Genomic DNA, 23000 nt, shown 5'->3' on the forward strand with positions numbered 1-23000 from the left:
AAGTTGGTCATATGGTGGTTTTAAACCCCTGTTAAACACTGTTTTGGGTTTCAGTCTATGTTGTGGTAAACAAAACAAAGAGTTTCCCACCACTCTAGCTGCTTTATGAGGCACAAATGTGATTTGAGCTAAATGCTAATATCAGCATGCTAACATGCTGATATTAGCAGGTATGATGATGATTATGTTAGCCACCTTAGTTTAGCATGACAGTAGGCGCGCATTAGATATGAATTCTATCATCTTTTGTCAGATATATCTCTAAATGTTAAATCCATTATACACAGTTTACCAACACAACATTAGCTTCAGCTCTAGAGTAAATCTAGCATGACTAACTGTCACATGCTCTCACTGGATTCCATTGATTCTAATTAGAGAAGGTTTCCATATCACAGTAACTTCTGGTCACATGGATGATCCCATTGACTGAGATTGGTTACCATCTGCCAGTACTTTACCTCTAAAGACAAATGGCCTTCTATTAAAATGTGATTGATTTTCTCCTATTGCTACTAAAACTATTGATTTTCTTATATTGCCTTTGGTCCACTAATGATACTAATTCTAACATTCACTGGACCTGAAAAAGGCTTCCTAGGTATAATGGCTACTGTCAATGTGTGTGTGTGTTGTATCTATGAAATCCATTATTTTATTTTATATTATACTCTACAGTAGGCTACATTACATCAATCTGAACCAGTATTTGCCACAGATGGAGCATCATAGTTGGTATTTTTCAAAGAAGAAATACAATAAAGAAATAAGAAATTTTGTAAACCCAGAGTTGTAACAACCAGTACTTGTTGAAACTGAAAGTTCATTACATCTTTAAATTGTAACGTCTTGACATCAGCGGTTGAATGGATACGTTGCAATGAGTTGTCCTTGAACGCTTTACAACATATTTGGAAAAGATATTTTAATGGTAGCGTGGCTTGAGGAACAGCAATGTCTATGGTCTATCGCTCAGTGGGTCCAAATATCTCAGTTATTGGATGGATTGCCATGAAATCTTGCACAGACAGTCATGTCCCCCAGCGGATGTATCCTAATGACTTTGGTGATCTCCTGACTTAATCTAGTGCCAACAGCAGGTTGACATCTGTGGGTTTGACTGAAATATCTCAGCAACTACCAGATTGATTAGCATGAAATCTGGCACAGATATTTATGTTCTCCTCACGATAATTTGAAATCACTTTTCCTGTAGTGCCATCATCAGGTCTAAATATTAATACTTCCAAATACCTGCAAAACTAATGTCATTCTCCTCACCAAATTAGCAAATGTTAGCATGCTAACACACTAAACTAAGATGCTGAACATGGTAACCATTATACCATCTGAACATCAGCATGTCATAATGCCGTTAGCATTTAACTCAAAGCACCACTGTGCAGCCTTACAGAGTTGCTGCAGACTCTTCATCATGTTATAAGAAATATTACTTTGACCTCATATATTTATCCTTTAAACACAACCATTTGGCAAGATACATCGGAGATCAACTCATGCTGCAGGAAACACCACAAACTGGCATGGGATGTGTATGGCCTAAAACTCATCAGCAGATGATTAAAACCAATCAGAAGATCATTGGTACTCGATATCTACTGAGCGTCAGTGATATAGGTTAGGTGAGGTGCCTGCACAGAGCCCAGAGAATACTGAAAGACAGAACCCACCCCAACCACAGCCTGTTTACTGTGCTGCTATTTGTCAAGAGATACAGAAGTATCCGCTGTCGTACCAACAGACTACAGAGCAACTTCTTTCCCCAGGCTATGAGACTCCTTCATTCATGCTCAGCACTGCACCATGTAAAATAGTTTTATTTCTGTGACTTCTGTGATCTGCCAATCTACTCTATATCATTTTTTGTAAATAATGTTTAAATTGTGAGTAAGCCGAAAGGGAACCTGTGTTGTAAAATGATAATCTACCTTGTATCTTGGATGAGTCCAATGTGTCAGTGGTCTTGTTAACACAACAATAAAATAAAGGATCAATGAATGTAAATGCTCCATTTTTGTATAGCGTCTTTCTAGTCTTTTCAACCACTCGAAATGCTTTTACACTACGTCTGCATTCACCATTCACTGAGCCAAAGTGCTCATGTAACAGAGGTTATGTAGTATATTATTCCACTTGCTATAAGTCATTCATTTATTATCCATGTATCTGTGGGGATTTATTGGCTCGAGGGCGCCCTCTCTCAGACGTAGCAGGTAAATACTACTAACGCGCCTGTAACGTTGTTAGTTCATGAGAGTCGTGCCCGAGGTGAGTTGCTAAACTGTGTACAAATATCGTGTATTATGCCTGTTAATAGTAACTACATGAACACATGTGCACTGTAACTTATGGAAGTTGATATGGTTGATAAGACGAGTTATGAGTGGGATGTTGTACTCTTAAAGTGCTATAGTGTTTAAGTAACGACAAAATGCATCTTCTAACTAGCTAGCATCGGTGCTAAAATAACTTGCCGTTCTTTTGTAGTGTGCTGTGTGTGAGCTGCCTAAAGCGAGCCAACTGTATGACTGACCAGTACATATTCTGTTCCTGTCCAGATAATAAACGGCTGCATTGAGAAATAAAAGCCTTGTACTCATCATTTCAAATACACAATGCAGAGTTGAAGGGTTGATTGAACCAGCCAGCTACAGTGAAACAGAAACTAACATTCACACACTGGCGGAATAGCCACTAGGGGCAATTCGGGGACACTTCAACATGCAGGCAAGAGGAGCCAGGGATTGAACCGCCAACCTTCCAATTAACAGGTAACCGCTCTACCTCCTGAGCCACAGACACCCTGATGCAATACACTATGTATAGTGTTAGCCAGCTGAATTCTAACGTTATTGTAGGTGATTTGTATCATCTTAAAATTATGTCATCAAGTTAATCAAGGTAAAGTGTTGAACAACAGGAAGAACAGCTGCTATATTACTAGAAATCTAATATACAAACAAAATAAGACAAAGACTGTGACACAGACAGAAAATGAGAACAGCCACATAAAGAGAATATTTTATTTATTGCTCCAAAGCATTTAAATATGCTAATTCCTGATGTCCCATGATGTCTGACCTTCTAGCCTTCAGCAGGTGAAGAGTTTTAAATAGTTCATACACAGTCCCTATGTAGTTTTCAGCTTAAATCATTCATAAAGCAGAAGGGCTGTGAAACTCAAACCTACACAGTAAGCGCCATTACTGATAAGACAGCCCTATATTTTGGACCTGTTAGAGCAAATAATCTGCATTGAGATGAGTTTTGCTTTTGAAAATAAGATGACACAAAACAAAGATAAGCCTGTATCAAGAAAAATCATTGCTTTGTGTGTCTGGAAAATATTCTTCCCTTCACTTTTATCAGTTAGTGTCTTGTCCTAAAGTAATCTTTGATTTTACAATCACTAACTAAGATGTGCCTTCACATCTGTAGGATCTGCTGTGGTTAAAAACTGAAAGCTCATCCTACAGTGAAATGGATTTCAGATGCTCTCAGATGATTTGTCTCATATTTATTCATATCTGAGATCACATGCTGAGCTGTAAAGGAGTTGAAAAAGGGCATGTCCTTCATGATCTGCCCAGTCTGCCATTATGGGAGGGGAAGCTTTGAGTACAGTTCATGGGAATACCTTGGAGTCTTGGGTTAGAAAATTTGTATTTTATATCTTCTTCAACATATGAGGGTTTCCCAATGGATCCTGTGGATTAGATTCGGTAGCTTTTCACAGTTCACTGGAGTTTAAAAGTAGTTTGTCATAACATTCACATAGTCAGCTAACTATTATTTATTTAATAAGTTAAAATCTTACCATGTATATTTTTGCTTAGTCTTACAAATCTGGGCTGGTATTTATCAAGCTTCTCAAAGTGCCATTTTAGTCTTAAGTGCTGAGAATTCATGAAATTTACACCTACTTTTAAACTTAAAGTCAGGGTAGGTAAGTTTGAGAAACTAGCAAGAAACTGCTGGATTTTGAAAGTATCCAACAGAGAGACTCCCACCCCCTCCCTTCTGGGCCTGTTCTGGGCTCCTCCCAAAGCCACGCCCCCTAAACACGTGAACGCGCGTTGCCAACACCGCTGGAGGACTAGCACAGTGTGACGAGCGGAGAGGAGTGCAGTGCAGCGGCTCACATCAGGGGTAAGAAAACATCTAACTTTATCATTATGAAAATAAAGAACTAACCAGGCTGTCCTCACTATCAAGCTAGCATGTTAATATTGGATAGGTTTAAAAAGACTAACTATTCATTCATTCAGTAAGGAGCTGGCTAGCTAACTGTTAGCAACAGGTAGCTGTACTAACAGCTGCGGTAACATTGGGCAAAGCTAAAAACAGGCTGATACACATTTTCCCGTTACCATGAGTTACACTACACGAACGTGAATTTTGAGTTAGACTCATAACATGTACGTGGTTTTGCATGTTGGAGCTTCCACGGTGACTGCAGATGAAGGCTGCACCCCAGAGCCAAGCACAGACCGGGACAGTATTAGTAAATTGTTTCCCAGTGTACTTGTCTCAACGTTTCTCTGGTGTTTCCACCTAAACCTTTTTGGTGTCAAAAATAAAGTGCTATAAAATGTAATCCATAACTATTGTTATTACTTTTTTTATTGTTTACTGATTACAACAACTAACTACAGCTCTGCCTCAGCCATCGGCTCATCTGTGTCATGTACATTGACCTGGTGTGTAATGTGGACACAGAAGTCCTGTTAGAGAACAACAAACCCCTGTTCAATAAAAATATCTAATAATGTTGATGAATGTTCTGTCCAATTACAACGATCTTTCCAATTTGGGGTTCTAACAGCTATATATTCCTTTACATGCCAGAATCTGAGGACTGTGGACAACATCCAGACTACTGTGTTTCCATGCACCACACAAGGCTGACCTTCCAGACCCAGGACAGACAGTTCAGTTAGGAAGCATACAGACAGTTTGTAGTGTGGCAATGTGGAGCACTTGGTCACAGAGTCATGATACTGAGTTGCTGTTTCTGGAAGATATGCAACTGTTATCCTGATCCACTGGTAAAATACAGAGGTTTAATCCTAGCAGGGTGTAAGATGTAATGTCACTAACTGACACACAAATAATTCCATCCACTGTGTGGATGAATACCTGTACATTGTTTTTGTTGTATTCCCAGGAGGGTAGAAAAAATAGAAAGTATATTTTCCCTATTCTGGATATTTTCATTCTTTTGTAAATAAAACACTGAAAATGATAAATGCCTTTTCTTTACACTTGCAGCAAAACAATCAACTACATTTAATGTCTTATGTCTCCAATAATGAGATCCAAATGTGGTGTAACACTTGTTATTATATACTACTAACTACTTTTTAAACATCATTAAAAATAAGTATATACAGGAAGAGACAAGGTGTGTCCAGAGGTGTCTTGACTGATCATGAAGATAGTTCAGATTTTACTCGTAGCATCGTACCGCTGGAGATGATTAAATATATCACTATCACCTCTCTGACATGAATACCACATTTCAAAACCAACCATATTACTTTTTGTTGTAAGTTTTGCTGTATCTAGGAATACATTTGGGGCAGGGACACCTGACTGAACCCCGTGTTGACGGGGATCATCGGGTCTCATGGTTCTGCTTCTAGGCATCTTCTCAGTAGTAGACAACCGTCAGAGGACGAGGATGGCACTGTGGAAGTCTGCAATTTAACTGTAGTCCTTCTCTACCTTCAATGACTACAAGCTCCACTTCCTGGACTTTTGTATTGTACACCTTGCTGTACCTGATAATACAGAAAGGAGAATCAGCTAAGTGAAATGTTTGCAATACCTGACATTGTTTTCTTATACAGTAATTAGCATTAGCACATAAAATATAATCACAACAATAAATCAGCACCATCTATCTGTATTCCTCATACTGTATAATTTTTTTGACTCATCACTTACATTGAGTAAAATGCATAGGAGTAATAAAAATGCGACATACTGAATTGTGTCATCAGCTTTTCTCCTGGCTGGACTGTGGACACGGTGGTTGTAATCCAGGCCAGCCAGGATGGTCCGATCAGGGTATGCTGGTGAGAAGTACAGCGGAGCTATGAAAGACTGAGGGCACAGTAGAATTAAAACATACAGTATTTTTTACTTCTAGTAAAATAAATAATGGCATAACAGCACCAATTACAGTAAAAGGTTTTCACCCAGTAGGTTTAGCTATGAACAATGTCAAACTATATAATAAGTAGCTTATACAACCGAAACACAAGATACTTGGGGACCTTTAGCCATCATTGTTTATGTACACTAACGTTGAAATGTCTTTCAACACACAGCTCACCACATTTATAAAAATGTCTTGTTCAAAGATATAACAAAGTAACATACGGTCAAACAATGCTTGCAGACACAAGATCATCACACAAATAGATTAGATACAAGGTAAAAATAACGTTACGTGTAAACATAGTATAACAATGACCCTAGGTGGTGAATAAGTAAACCGGCGCAGTCTACACCTACACTGTCTTACCCAACGTTAGCGTCGGCAAACACAGCTCTCAGCTGCCCTGCTGTTTTCCAACTCAGCTACAGTTACATATAATTCATCATCTCTACTCTGGCTCACTCCACCAGCCTGCACTCATAGCTGTCGTTAGCTGTTTGCTAAGTAGGTAGCTACATTGGCTACCGATGAAAGTAACAAATTACCATCAAAATGAAAAAAGGCAGATTACCTGTCCAGCAGAAATGAAGCGACCACGGTCTAACTTCAGTCGCTTGGGGTACCTCAGTTGTCACCGTCGTTGAAAAGCCACGCAGACATTACTGTAGACTAGTATAGACTCCGATCTGACCGCTTCGCTCGTCGGGTCTGAGAGCTGACCGAGTGCGCGCATTGTGGCAGCTCCTGCAGCAGCAGGGCTGGTAGCCATGGCAGCGAGGGAGAGTGACAGCCAGCCAATCATTGCATTCGGTTGCCAGTAGGGCTTGTGATGGCACTGTGGAGACAGAGACATGCGTAGAGGAGAGGAAGAATTCTGACGACGCGCAGTTAATAAAACGAGGTCGGACAGCGCAGGCATAAACTTTGTCAGCGAGTTGGGGAGGGACGTCATCCCACCACTGACTTTAAGCAATAGACCTAATGTGTTTTCAGCTAAACTAAAGGCGGTGATGACACTTTGTTACTTTGCCACAGGACAAACGCAGCAATGCTGATGATTTTGGCCCATCACAACCATCAATAAGCCATGGTATCAATCAAACAATTATAGCACTTATGCTACAGCTCCGCACATTGTCACGCGTTTCATCAACTTCCCAACAACACCCCCGTAATCCGACAGAAGCAAACACAGTTCATGCAAATAGCTGGCTTCACATGAGTAGTAGGCGCTCATGTGAAGATAAACTTTTTTATCTTTCATTTATTAATGTGTAGGCCTATATCACAATGTGTTCTCCTCTGAAAATTATTTATTGCTGAATGGTCCCCCTGAATCAAGCAAATGGAGCGAAGGACTGGTGTGATTTTTCCTCCAGAAACATTGAGACTCAGAAAAATAACAGTATCAGGTTTTTCAGCAAATGCCCAAAAAACAATATTGATATTCAAGTAACAAAGTCTTCCAGTGGAAATTACCCTTGTTCATCAGGAGCAAAGGAGGATGTTGGGTGATGCTATTACAGAGTCACAAAGTCCACAGAGGAAGTCAAGGTGGATGGATGGATCAAGAAAACATCAGTTTGACAATCTTCAATTCCTGTTTCCTACCAGCAGTTAACATTAGTTTCTTTTGCACCTAAACCAAACCTTAAACATCCAAATATTTTTACAAAAGTGATTTGCAACAGTTTTAAACCTGCACTGACAAATGATGTTGCCCTGCTGATTGGGGTCAGATCATCAGATCATACAATTCTTGTGTCATTCTGGAAGGGTTATTTTTTATATTGGGTACAAATAAGTTCCACTTATTGTCGTTTCCTTTATTGGATAGTGACAGTCACAGAGACAGACAGGAAAGGCGAGAGAGAAAGAGGGGATAACATGCAGCAAGGGGTCACGAGTTGGAATCAAGCCCAGGCCGCTGCAGTAAGGACTTAGCGTCAATGGTTTGCACTCTACCAGGTGAGTACTGGGTCACCCCGTGCTCTTTTTAAACCAATGTTTACGCTTCCTGAAACCTGTGGGAGCATTGTAACACAGAGCCAGGCTGCATGAGACTACATTTTCAGTATAACATTAAATTTATTGCAACTATTTTGTTGACAGAAGAGTGGTATAACTGCAAATGCAATTTTTGTTAAATTTGTTAGAAATCCGGTATATGTGGCTGTCGCAGGACTGTAATGTCAGCGTGATGGGCTGGTCTACCTACTCTGCCCGTGCACTCATTGCACATGAAAATGTGTTTTAGGAGAGTGGCTTTGGAGGAAGGCCTGATGGTTAAATACTTTTTACTTTATACTAGTTCTCCAACATTAACTACCCCAGCTTTAAGGATAGAAAATTTCATGATTATTCAGTTTAAAGGGCAGAGATAAAAACAGATGTCCTTAAGGAGAAGTGTAAGTGTATGTTTCCCATAGGCTGAAATCTTTAAGTGAATGTACCGGTGTCTTGGAAGTATTGTCAAATGTATGTCAGTGTAACTTTTAATGCTGTTTTGCTGCCTTTCTTGGCCAGGTCTCCCTTGAAAAGAAGTTTATATCTCAATGGGCTTCTTCCTGGTTAAAAAAAAAAAAAAATTTGCTGTTGCAATTTGTGCTGGCACAACTGCTTCCAGCCCTGGGATGTGTTTCTATCTCTGAAAAAAAACCGGGATGTACATTTTAAATATGGATATTTATTCCTGATAATATCACAGTGTGATTTTAATAGGGCCTTAGAGGGCTGGATGAATATGTATATAAGCTTAGAGTGTAATATTACGGTTCACCAATCTGATAGGGAACATATAGAGGGCTTCTTACAGTATATACACACACAAGCACACATGCACATGGACATCTACTGTATATGCAATCACCTGCAGCACAAAGGCTTTACGAAGGTGAGCACAAACACACAGATTAAATTACATTTTGAGCAATGCAGTCACATTAACACACACCTAAACACACATTTAGAAAATGTTAGTGTTAAATGGCACATGAACACACACTGATAAACACACGAATAGTACATGCTCCTAGAGGACTATGCTGCGACTAAACATCATCAATTACCGCAGCAAAAACTGTTTTAGTAATTAGCCAAAATATTCCCACTGTTCAGTGAAAACTCATACAGGCTGCATAATCAAAACCTGCACTCTCCGGTGTTATTTCTACTATATTTAATATACTGCATAATTTAGCCAGAGGATCAGTGTCCATTTTCAACTTTAATGTTTTTACTCACTACCAATTAAGCAACCCACTGATTAACAGGTAAAAGACTATATAGTGCAGTAACCAAATACAGAGAGGAAGAAAAGAGAGAACAGAGGAGGAGAGAAGACTGACAAAGAAAGAGACAGCGATAATGAGACAGAGATGGAGGAAAGACGGTGGAAGCCAGTGAGGCAGTGAGGAGGAAAGAAGTGTCAGGAGAAACTCAACCTGAGCTCTAAATGGCTCCTTAACAAGAGGCTGAGACAGCAAAATGAAATTATACACATACACCCACAGTCACATTCACACACACACACACACACACACACACACACAGGAGTGCCAAGCTACCGCGCTTTATTATAGCGTGCAAGTGGACAAACATGCAAATTTCCTTTTGTGTGATAGATATTCTGTTGCACTCACAAACACACACACACACACACACACACACACACACACACACACTTGCTACAGACTTGTTGAATGCAAACAAGTACATTACCTTACTTGAGTATGGCACTCACACTTTATTGTATCTATGGTCAAAAGGAGTTGATATGCATTGCACACACACACGCACGTATAACCCCCCAAACACACATTTTACTTCAAACACGCTGATAGGTTTTTTAAAGGGGTGTTTCACACCTCATCGCATTTCAATTAGTAGGTAAGACAGACACACACACACACACACACACACACACACACACACACACACGCGCATGCACACACTGAGCTTGACAGTCTGTCCGTTGGGTGAAGAAGATTCATTTGGATTCTCATCTCTTCTCCTACCACTTCCCTTCTGTATGTGCCCTTTCTTTTCACTCTCCCTCTTCCTCTATTCATGTCCCCTCTGTATATTCACTTTGCTCTCTCTCTCTCACTCTCTCTCTCTCTCTCTCTCTATCTTTCTCTCCATATCACTGTGAGTGACAGTGGTTTGACCTCCAGGGTTGTCAGGGGAGGCTGTTGCACAGTCGGTCTGAACAGAGGAATCTTTCCCTGGGTACAAGTCCGCCGAGGGCTTGAGGAAGACAGGAAATCTTGCAGCCACCTCTCCTACCAGGCACACAGTGTACATACAACCCCAACACCACAGTGAGTGCAGCTTTACAAGATCTGATCAAAGGATAATTTGGTTATTTAAATTTTTTTTTTGTAGATAATTTCTTTCAGTAATGAATGAATATACATACTCATCAAAGTAATTGTTGAAATCCGAAAACCCGGCGACAAGTACAACGGAGCAAGATAAGTCAAGTCAAGTCAATTTTATTTACATAGCCCAAAATCACAGGTGCTTTACTTTAATAGGCACATGACTTTTTTTAACTTTGTTTTCAGTACAGTGTGGGAAAAAATGCTCAGTACACAGCAGCACAACATAAAAAGCAATCATAATATATTGCACAATAAAGTCTGTGCATCATACGAGACCCTCTGTTCTCTGACCCTCAATTTTAATGAGGACAAAGGGAGAAACTTAAGAGAGCAAAGGAGAGATACCTCTTTCTTAACAGACAGACTTGCAATCAGTGTTGTCTATTCAGAGTAGACAGAAATACCCAGTCGTGGAAGAAGTACTCAATTTTTATACTTAAGAACCACATGAAAAATGTTAGTCAAGTAAAAGTAAAAGTCATCCAGTATAAACCTACTCAAGAAAAAAGTACCTGGTTTTAAAAATACTTTAGTAATCAAAAGTAAAAGTACTACCCATCAAAATCTATTGATCTTACAAAATGCAATCGATCTTTTTAAATTCACCCAAGGCAGGTTTGAATACAGCAATGTGAGTTATAGTGAATCACAATAAGGAAAACTGATTCGCAAGAGGACAAGTAGGATAAGTCTGCTGTTGTGGTAGTATCCCCTTCAGACCGTCTGACAGACACTGAACCCTATTTGGGACTTTGGGTATGTTAAGATGCGACAAGGGGGCGGAAACCAAACCTAACTGAAACCCTTCTCAATTCACAATCTCACCAAAAACCCACACATGCTAACTTCAGTACCTCTCATAAAGTGCAGCTCACAGTCCCAAACAGAGCAAGGCTGACACCTGACACCACAAAGCTCTCATTACAGTCCTCCCTCTGTAAGAAGCCTGAATGGAAACCTTTGCGCACTAACTCAGTCCTCCTGAAGTCTGTTAAGACAATCTGCTGGGTCATTGTGTCATGTGATTTTTCTGGCTGAGGCTGCCAGTGTTTGACCTGGGTCTGTGGGACCTGCTAAAGATGTCCGAACTGGGTCAGTGCTGGTACTGGCTGAGGCTAGATGTGGATCAGCTGTGCTTGTACTGGCTGATGATTGGCTGATCTACTCCACTGACAAACCTCAGCATAGCCCCTGTAAACTATAGATATTTTCAATATATTTATATACATGTATGAACAGTGCCATCACATCCAGTCTGGACTGGTTCCACACGTGTCTTGCTGGAATGCGAGAGTTTAATTATGTGCACGCGCATATGAACGCATTACCACTTACAATGCAGTCATCCTTTTCCGAGCTACATAAACACCGTGGTCCGTCGGCGTTTATCAAACGTAATAGTTATGTTTCACTCAACATTGTTCAGTCACAGTCTGACAAGCAACCAAGAAACAGAGACAAGAGCTGCCTGCTCAGCTCGTTAGCAGGACAGACAGACAGAGATTCACAGTAGCTGCACATTAACATTAGGCTACATGTTATCTGCTGACCTGAGACTTTGAGAGAATAGAACACGTTTACCTGACGTTCACGCAGTTCACTCTCATTGTGTTTTTTCTTTACTCTTTCCCAGAAGGATAGTCCCTCTTCTTCCCCTCATCATAGTTGTAAACACCCGCTTTCACTTTTGACATAAGAGTAACTTCGTTACTTTCCACCATTGGAAATACCTGTAGTAGAAGAAGAAATGAGCAGTCAGACGATTAGACAGTTTGTAAATAAGACAATAATCCGAACCCAATTATTTTGAGGTTAAACAGAAATGTTTAACATCTTAGCAATAATCCCTTATTATGCAGGAAAAACGTGTGTTAGTAGATCTAAGTCTTTAGTCTGCATGAATGTATTTAGTGTACAATGTGTAGTCAGCCTTGTCTACAATTTTCCCATTGACCAAACTTAGTATTGCAACTCATATTCCCCTGCAGGCTGTATAACTGGCAGCAACAGTACAAATTTTGAACCTTGAAAGATCAATTATAACTCTTCATATCATGACAGACATTCCTAAAGCCCATAAACCTTTTATATGTGTGCCGTCATCTCAATGTAAAGTCTATGGGACGAGCTGACAGTTTCAGAGTAAAAGACAATAATGAACATGTGCAGTGGGCTGGACAACTCTAGCAAACCCGGAAAACAGAGATTTTTACTTGAAATGACCTGGCAACCAGTATCCAGTTTACGTCATAAATCTATTGTAACGGGATGGATAGTTTACAATGGATAATTTGTGTACAAATTTGACTATTTCTCATCTAAATAAAGATGTGTCTAACCTGTGGGTTTATTCTAATCCCATCAAATCATTTCACTGCTCGAGTTTTTTGCCATGTCTCACTGCTTTATAGTGATGCTGCCGTGTTCCCAGATCATCACAATGTGATATTATTATTGATATGAAATGATGGTCAAAATCAGGTAGCTGTTGGATAGTGAACAGGACAGCAACTGTGAGCTAAAGAGCAGAGTGGCGTTGTCAGTCTGATGTTATATGACTGACACACAGATAAAAGAAAACAGACAGAGAGGTCATACAGAGGTCAAGAGGGAGTGTAAGAGCAGTTTTATAGTGTGTGCATGGGTGTGTGTGAGAGAGAAAGAGAGCGAGAGAAACAGAGAGATAGACACACAGATTGGGTATAAATTGAATCCTTTCCAATTGGGAAGCGATTGTCTGTTCATCCCCTCTAAAACACACAAACACACACAGACACTGTGAAGGTGAGACAGGTATTAAGCATGACAGCGGAAATTGATTCCAATACATACACACACCACTAACCCTCTCTTTCACTCTTCTACTATGTCTTCCCTCTCTTATCTTTAAGCCACCATCCTCTTATTCTCTCTTTCTTCATCCTCCAGATTCTTCTTGCAAGACTTCCTCTGATATAGGTAGGTAGGTTTATTGTCACAATATAAGAAGTTATAGAATGAAATTGAGTTTTGGATCCCTTCTGCTACATAGCAGACAATAAGCATTAATACAGAATCAATTGTAAAAAATAGTAAACAGAAATAAACTATAATCAGTGGAACAGTGCTGAGGATGAATTCAACTTTAAGAGCCTGATAGCTTGGGGGGGGGAGCTGCTCTGCCGTCTGGTGGTGTGGCAGAAGAAACTTCTATATCTCCTCCCAGAAGGCAGCAGGGTGAACAGGCCGTGGCTGGGCTGGGGACTGTACTTTAGTATCCTTTTATTTTTATTTTCTGATGCGACCGACAGAATGTCATGGCCCTCACAGGAAACTGTTTGGTACACTGGAGGCTGTAAAATGTTTCTTTGGCCTCAGTACACTATATCAAACTGACGGTTACATTCCTTAAAAATGTATGTTGCTATAAATTGTTGCATTTGCAGGACAACCAGGCAGATGCATCATGTGAAATTCTGCCGTGTTGCTTCTCACACCCACGCAGATTTATTGTTTGTTTTTTCTGTGAGAAAAAAAACACCTTTTTTTCTGTAATCTCTCTCTTTCTCTAATGTGTCTTTTATTGCACCAGTACAGAACAAAGCCCTCAGGCGCTGCACACACACATACTCCCTCTTTCTACCTCACATACACACATATACACATTCACTCATGGTACATACTAAAATGAGTAGAGTACAATATGTTTGGCTTAATATTAACAGATCACACAATATGTAGGACACAGGCTCTCAAACATACATACTCACGTGCACAAGTATAAATATACACACGAGGCTGTACACTGTTGCTGTCATGATCTAACTGTGTTAATAAAACACTAATTCTGTGTCGTTTGTCAGTTCAGTAAGAGTTGCTCACACAGAACAAAAACTTGTTGTGTGTTTTTCCCTGGTTTTATGAGTGAGAAGCTGTATTTTAGCCGTCGGCTAACAGAGCAGGCAGACAGACGAAAGGGGAAACAGAGACAGAAAGTGGAGGAGACAGAGAAACCAGACATTTCAAATAAGGGAGGAGAAAATGGCTGTGTGTGTGTGTTTGTGTGTGTGTACCCTGTTGCCAGTGCTATTAAAGTTGTATTGCACAGAGCTTTTAGAACATCGACCATCAGCCAAGCAACTTTAGCTAATAATTTTTTAAAAACCTCGGTGCTTTGTGCATGTTAGGGGTCCTCCCGGATGTGTGTGTGTGTGTGTGTGTGTGTGGGGGGGGGGGGGGGGGGGGGGGGGGGGGGGGGGGGGGGGGGGGGGGGGGGTTAACAGTTTGGCTTGTCGGTTGGTATTTGTAGAAGACTGTTAGTCATAGCTTTTGGGGACACACACATGCACACATGAGCTCCTTTCAGACATGTACTGCCGTCTGTAAATACTTCGCAAATTGTACATGTTTACAGTATTTGAGCCCGAACTGTAGTGTTTGTGTTCCGTCACCGACCTGCAAGTGATGACTGTCTTTTTACACACAATCTTTCCTTACCTCAGCCATACTTTAGGTGCCATGCACCGACTGCAGATTACATTGTTATTGTACATAATCCAGGGTTTTGCAGAATCATCTAATACTGATGTTCTTGTCCCCAAAAGGGTTATTCCAGCTCAGCCCATTTTAGACTATTCCACATCCATTGCCGATGAGCCAATTCAGGAAGTAGTATGCCCTACAGTACATGTAGCGAGACAGAAAATTAGGGTGACATGTCCAGCTTTTATGCAGGAGACTGGAGTATGTATCCCATCACAGACTTGCAATTAATGTTATGCTTTTTATTTACCTGTGACCAAGAGCTTTCCCTAACCTTGACATTGTAGAAAGCGAGAATAAAACAATTTAGAATGCTGGCACTAAATGTAACCCAATATCAACGCTGCATGGTGGAGCAACATTTTGTTTACTCAGACGTACATTATGTGAACTGTACAGCAGTAGATCTGACTCTGAAAACACATTTCTGGGGGCCACTCAAGTTATACTTCTCGCCAAAGACTAAACAACAACTCAACAATCTCTTGCCTTGTGGCTCATATTTAACTTCCTGTGTTGCCTTCTCTCCCATGCCAGAAGCCAAATCATTTTTGGGCATTGCAGCTCTACAGAAAAACATTATTACATAACATAACATCACCACTGTTTTTTTTCTTTGCCCACTATTTTCTTTTTTAGGGCTTTCCCACAAATACCTTTTTGAATGTTAACCTGTGCCAAAAAAGTAAATTATAATTAAAACTGTGATTAAAAAATAAAACCTCTTTTCACACAACAGTGTGAAAGAGTAAAAGGCCAAAAAAGTCATTGCGTTAAAAGAGACTAACCAAGAAATGTTACAGAAGGTGCAGCAGGAAGGCACTCCACCACAAACGCTAACACAGCGCACACACACAAAGATACTAAACTTGAGAAATAAAGGACAGGGTGCCATGAAGGAGGAGTTGGCCAAAGAGAGACGGAAAAAGAATCAGAGCTTATCTGTTGATATGTGTTAAATTCCACATTTCAATTTCAATTTCCACATTTTTCCTCATTTTCCTTGAGAAAGACATTCAAATATTAAAACAGATAAACATTTTAAAAGTCTGTGTCTCTGCCATCCCTCTGCTTTGCCTGTGAGGCTTGTCAGGGTGGATGCTGTCAAGTCATGATGACACTACGAGGGCAAAGCCCTTGCTTTACCTTCACTAGCAAGGGACACACCACAACATTTAAAGGTTAAATGGAAAGTCAGAAGGTGTGGATGTTTGAGGATGGATGAATGGATGTAAAGGGGAGTGGTGATGGCAAAATAAGGAGGTCGTCTGTTAGGCTGGTCTAAGAGGACGTACAGAAGACTGGGCAGAGGGAGATTCAGTCTAGGGGTTCCGTCTCAGACGTGTTTTCATCCGAGCTGATTATCAGCCCCCAAAAGAGTTATTTTGAGCTGAGCTGAGTGTGGGCTTGATGGAAGATTGTTGCGAATGCAATATACCTGAGATGACCAGCGGCTGAGGACCTGGATGGTTTGATCAGGGATGCCCAGTCTGGTGCAGAAAGAATGGCTTGAATAGTGTTGTAGCAGTATGCCTGAAATGCACAGGACTTTGCATAAATGCTTCTGTTCAAAAGCTTTAATTTTCCTGTTTCTGTGAGAAAAAGTGGATGTTGTGGTGAGGCCTTGGTGACATACCTAAAGCTGATGTATTTGGTCAGCAGCTCCTATAGGCTGAGATTTTAAAAAAGAAACTCATTTGGAGTATGAATATGAGAAAGTGTGATTGGTGATGTCCGACGGACTGGGATGATGAGAAGGATTATGAGCAGATGAAGTCAGGACAAGTTTGGAGCACCTCAGGAAGCCAGCAAGAACATGGATTCTAGGGTTTAGTTGACCTGAGGGGATGTTTAGTCTGAACATAGAGAACGGAGAGACAGTATGAAGTGAGAGCACGTTCCTGTTTTCGCAAGCCTTTGATTAACACTGTAACACAGTAATGGGAAGTAGAAGGACAGTGGAGGCTAGTGACTAGTTTGATGAAGAAGTTGATTCCTGCTAAGTAGGTCAAAATGTAGAAGACCAAATTGTGAGTGTGGGTGATAAAATCTAGAGACATCTAGAGAGGGAAATGACAGCTGGTATGTGGAGTGACTTGAAACAATTCCAACCAGTTAGGTAGGCTGAGAGTGTTAGTGGTGTAAGTACCAACAGTGCAACCGGTACAGTGCACTGGGGCCCGGCTGATTACAAGGGACAGCTACAATTACCACGTGGATCGTGATCAGATGCCGCCATCCATTAATTTACACAGTGCTGGCATAAAGAGTTGCTGTGCTTTTCGTAATTGTTATTTCTTCTGAGGTTATTGGCAGACTGTGTCAGCTACTTTGTGTCGATTTGTCACTGTAGGCTGGCTGAAGCTATTTCGGTTGTTTGATAGTCAAAGACAGCAGGTTTGCGTCGAGGGCAGGCAGTAAGATTTGCGTTTGGCACTTCGGCTGCTGTCTGTAGTGCTGATCAAAGGCTGTAGTTTTGCAATTATGTGGAGTCATTGTGTGTCTGTCTGTGCACCTGTGTGTAACATGCTTTTTGGGGTGAGGGGCACGAGAAAAATGTTTGCACCGGGGTCAATCACAGTTATATTACACTTCTGGAGAAAGTGCTTGGGGCAAGGCTGTTAAGGATGGCTTCTAGCTGTGGAGCTAGTTGAATGTTAAATGAATGAATGAATGTTAGATGTATAAAAAGTCCAATTCTGGGGTCAAATTTCTGAATTTTTTAAACAAGGTACGTGTGATGGGGAACAAGATCAACCTTTGTTTAGGATCTATATGACTGTGGTGTTATCTGAATGGATAAGTATAGACTTCCTAGACCAGTGGTTGGCAATAGGTGGCCCGCAGGCCAGTATTAGTATCCATCCATCCATCGTCAACTGCTTATCCTGTGTACAGGGTCGCAGGGGGATGGAGCGAAAGGCGGGGTATCCATCGCAGGGCCACACATAGACAAACAACCAGTCACATATAATATTATTAAATAATAATAATATTATTTAATTTGGCCAGAAATTTTAGACTTGTCAGACTTTCAATTGTGATCAATGAAAATTGTTTATTCCCTTCCCCTGATATGAAAAAATGAATAGACATGTCAGTATGTACACATTCATTCTGTATATTTCTATGCTGATGTACCCAAACACAAAGACAAACTCAGAAACACTCTTTGCCTCAAGGTGACTCTGCCCAAAAACGAGCAACCAATGCTTTGTGAGATGAAGAGAAAGACAAAAAGAGAGAGAGAGAGAGAGTAGAGAGGAGGGAAAGAGAGGAAGAGAGAGATTAAGAGAGGGGGGGCTGAATGTGATGCGGCAAAACAGAAAAGGACATACTGAAGTCATTCAAGCTTTTCTTCCCCCTGAATAATCCCAGTTTTGTCCAAATTTAGTTGGAGGAGATTGTGGAACATCCAGTCCTTGACATCAGCCAAAGTCATGTAACAGCACGAACGTGCACTCTGACTGACTCTCTCTCTCTGTCATTTTCCTGTCCATGTTTCTCTCTGCAGGTCTCTCACTCATTCTTTCTTTCTCTATCACTCTATTCTCTTTTTCCTTCCCTAATTCTTTTACTTCCTGCCCTCTGATTTTTGTGTTTGAGCCAGGATTGCCTTGGAGGAGGTCAGATTAGGTCTTTTGCTACTTTTATAGGGGGGTCAGTGCTCTATCTGTTTTTCTTTATTATTAAACCACATTGGTGAATAATACAGTGACAAAGCACTCCCATTTACATCAGGATTTAACTGTGCCCCTGACAAATATTTGATCGGTATTTTACTTGAAGTCAACTGCAAGGTTCATTTGCATCTATAAAACCAGACTAATTTACTGTGGTTCACAGTTAGTGAATAATTGTCATTTAATAATAATTGTAGCAGCAGGTATCGAGCAGGAACATGAGGGCAGCAGGCGGCCCGCAGCCATAGATCCAGACTCTACAGGCAATGTTACCTTTTCGGCAATAAGTTGACAAGTATCGGCTGACAAGAGACGGTATTACAAACATTTTCTTGGGTGGGTTCAAGCTATATTTAAATCATTTGTTTAAAATTTGATTACATTAACATAACTAGTAAAGTTTTTGCTCTTTGTATGCACTTTGTCAACAGAGAAATGGCAACCAGTGCCATATATATAATAGAAAGTTCATTTGTAATGTTGACCTTTCTGCTTACAACATCTTCACACATACTACAGTAGTACAATAGAGCAACACACATCTCTTAACACTTTTGTGCACAGGACATCATTCATTCTTCAGATAGGCCTATAGGTTGTTAAAGACCTTCAGTCTGACACTACCCTGTGGCCAATTATTCCACTTACTTCAACACAACTGCAAAAGGTCAAACACTAATCGTTTTCTAATAGTTTGGTTTGGAGCCCTAAATAACTGATTCAAACAGTTAGAAAATTAGCAATGTTCCAGTCACCATTATACTATTCTCTGTTACACTAAATTATTCACAGCTGCTTGTTCACTTCACCCACCTTGTTGTGGAGTGATGTGCTGCTGGCGTCGCCCCTCTGCTCGTGAATGAGTGAAATAAGAATCCACTGGTTGGTCTCGTGCCTGTAGCGCTCTGCAGTGTTGAGTCATGTGTGCCCATCATAACCACCCATGGCATAGATGCGGTGACAGTATGTGGGTACCGCCTCGTGCCAGGTGTGTGTGCTCAGGTCAAGCCTGCACACGCTGTTAAAAGCTCCACCCCGTCAAAGCCACCATCACAGTAGACTTGCCAATTGAGAACAGCAGTGCCATGATAGCCACAAGGACGCTCCAGATAATTTATCATCTTGCTCCAGCGGTTAGCGCGGACATCATACCCCTCAACGCCATTAGTTGGATCGCTACCGCTCTAGCCTCCAATGGCCAACAGAATGGCCTTAGGCAGGCGAGGGACGGGCTTGAGGGTTATAGAGGCCAGAAACAGAGGGTCTGTTTGTAATCATGTCACATATGGTTTGCAAGGCATCCGTGAACATGGGCAGGCACCCAGTGTGGTTCTCCACCAGCTCATTGGACACCGCATGAATCCTGATGTGCTCTGCACTTGTCAAGGCCAGCTGAACCTACACAGAGAAAAAAGACAAACAAACAACAACTTTGAATTGAACTTAAACCTGTAGTATTTGACAGTTGAATTCAAACCATTGCCGTTGCCATTTTATAATTATTTTAACTGAGACTGATATGGTTTCATTCGTTTATCCTGCTTACCAAACTCTTTAACATAAGACTAGCGATAATTTCAGGTGTGTGAGCAGCAGGGCATTGTAGTTTTTAACAAACATCACTAAAACAGGAGTAAATAGTGTATTTGTTGGGGACTATTTCAGCCACTAGCGAGCATTTATGTTTTCTTACCACTCTTAGTTTATTTTTAATGAGTCACTTAACACGAACCGGAACAGAACAGAAATGCATCAATGTATAGTTGTTTTTTCCATGGTACGGAACAAATTAAAAGAACTACAGGTGTGAAAGCACCCTACAGCCAGCAGGACTTGGTCTTAGAACTGCCATAAATTGTTGCAGTCAGGATAAAATTATCAGCTAAATGCTGAAGATGTAAATCCAGACTAAATGTAGTGACAGAAAGTTCTCGTACCTTAGACAAGAGTACAGTGATATGCCGTTGTCGTTTTTCTGGTTCGTGGGCTATCCGGTGAAGGATTGCTCCTTTCTCACATGGAGGTCATCTCTTTCAATGATGTCACTTCAGGCAGGGCATCATTGATTTTTCTGGGGGCGGCTGTGGCTCAGGAGATAGAGCGGGTTGCCCGTTAATTGGAAGGTCGGCGGTTCAATCCTCCTCCAGGCTGCATGTCAAAGTATCACTGTTCTGCCGGTGTATGAATGTTTGAGCACTTAGGCTCAGTGTGTGAATGCAGACGTAAAAGCGCTTTGAGTGGTTGAAAAGACTAGAAGGTGCTATACAAATACAGAGCATTTACTTAGTTTGTGCACAGAGAGCTGCAGTAACTGTTAACAGGACACAACCTGCTCAAAGTGATCAATTATATAGCGGTAGGCCTTGTGCAGCGGTTCAGAGGAGAAGCAGATGTTGATGAACTGCCAGATGCCGATGCAGTTCTTTGGGTAAAGCTGCTCCCCAAGGAATTTGCAGCAGGTTTGTACAAGGTCCATTACGCTGAGCTGATCGGCTGCCAGCAGCAGCTCCTGCGCATTGTCCTCTGTCACAGAAACAGAGCTGTTGCATGCAAACTCAGTGATGAGCTGCATCATGTCAGGAGACAGGCCGGGAATGTTAAAGACCTTTTGGTCTGGGTTTTACCAGCGTCTGAAGAGAGCTCTGTGGGACAGAATGAAAATACAACAGAGGATTAAAAATAAACAGTGGTCAACATTTTTTGTCAGACTGATAACAATGAAAAAAGACTTTTCAAAACAGATGTGAGAGAAGAAAACAGTCTAGTATATGAATGACTGAGATAAAAGGTCTATCCCAGTCTACACATAGCTTTAAACCACAGCGCTAATGAACCAAATATGCTAAACAAATATTATAATACTCTGGTAAATTTAAGGTTTTAAAACTCTGACTTTTGGAATGAAAAGAAAACTTGTTTTGTTATTTCGGTGAAGTGTAGCACTGATTGTTTTGAAGTGACTATGTATTACCTTAACTATTGTAAAATCCAAGTTGATCATCAGAGTAGTCTGTCTATTTCATATATGCTATATACTAAAGGAAAATTATACAATATGTGCCATCAGACATCATTCAGTGTAACTTACAGTAAGGATATGACTGCCCAATAAACTAAAATTAATATTACATCATGTACAAATTTTAGTGGTACACAACTGAATGGCAGCAAAACCCTCATTTGAACTGATATTTGAAACGATACTGACTGTGTGCAGACAGAGAGGGAACCTACACCATTGGTTGGTTAACTCTTTTTGAATTCTGAATTGAAGTTTTTAAACTTTTTTTGTAAATTCATCTGGTCCTAAATAACCTCTCTTAATGCTCCATGAATAAACGTAACGCATTACTTATTGGGATTGGTGTGTTTGTCCGACTAAGATCATCATTACTTTTCTATTATTTTGTTTTTCTGCTCATTTAACAGATTTAGACAAATTTATCAGCTTCCCTCCTTATATCAGATAACCAGCTTACCAGAAGTACAGGCTGAATTCACAGATGATGAGCTTGTGGATTTGAAATTCCGCATCCTTGACTTTGATGACTGCTTCTCAAAACTCTCCAGCCAGAGATCATTAAACAGAGAGCTTGACTCCTCTTGGCCCCTCATCTCGATTTCTTCTCAAAATGAGTTTAACAGTCTCTCTTAAGTCTCAAGAGGTTTGTTCAGTGAAGAGAGAAAGTATTAACAAAAACATTATTTTTTTTGTTAAAATTGAAGATTAATTTACAGTCATTTCCAGTACATCAGTTCACTAGTAGGTAGATGACTTCATTAGCTGGCTGATAGAAGTTTTTAAAAAAATGTAAATGTGGTTATGATTTGTACATATGCTAAAACACTGTAAACAGCTATACAACTTTGCAGATAAACACATACAAAAAGGTATAAGAACCCCGAGTCTAATGTATGTGATGAATATTATACGTTTGGCAGAAGCTATTTTATAGAATGATGCACATCATGGTTTTCTCCACTTCACTCTTGCATCCACTCCCAGTTTTTCTTACAGAGGTCCACCAATAAAATAAGCAACAGTAACTTTCAACTTAAATGTCACTCCCTGGCCACTTTATTACGTACACCTTTGCAATGTAATGCAATCCGAGATCTGCCACAAATTCTACATTTATGAAGATGATGTTCAGATGCTCAACTATATGTTTATTAATGAGTATGTAGTTAGTAGTGGTGTTGAACTGGATTTCATTGTATAAA

General features: G+C 40.5%; 1 pseudogene; it reads right to left on the reverse strand.

Moving 5' to 3' along the window:
- Positions 1–19774: 19774 nt before the first annotated feature.
- Positions 19775–21351, reverse strand: LOC123976786 (annotated as a pseudogene).
- Between the last annotated feature and the right edge of the window lie 1649 nt (positions 21352–23000).

The sequence above is a fragment of the Micropterus dolomieu genome, linkage group LG09 (genome assembly GCF_021292245.1).
Source record: "Micropterus dolomieu isolate WLL.071019.BEF.003 ecotype Adirondacks linkage group LG09, ASM2129224v1, whole genome shotgun sequence".
Taxonomy (NCBI): Eukaryota; Metazoa; Chordata; class Actinopteri; order Centrarchiformes; family Centrarchidae; genus Micropterus; species Micropterus dolomieu.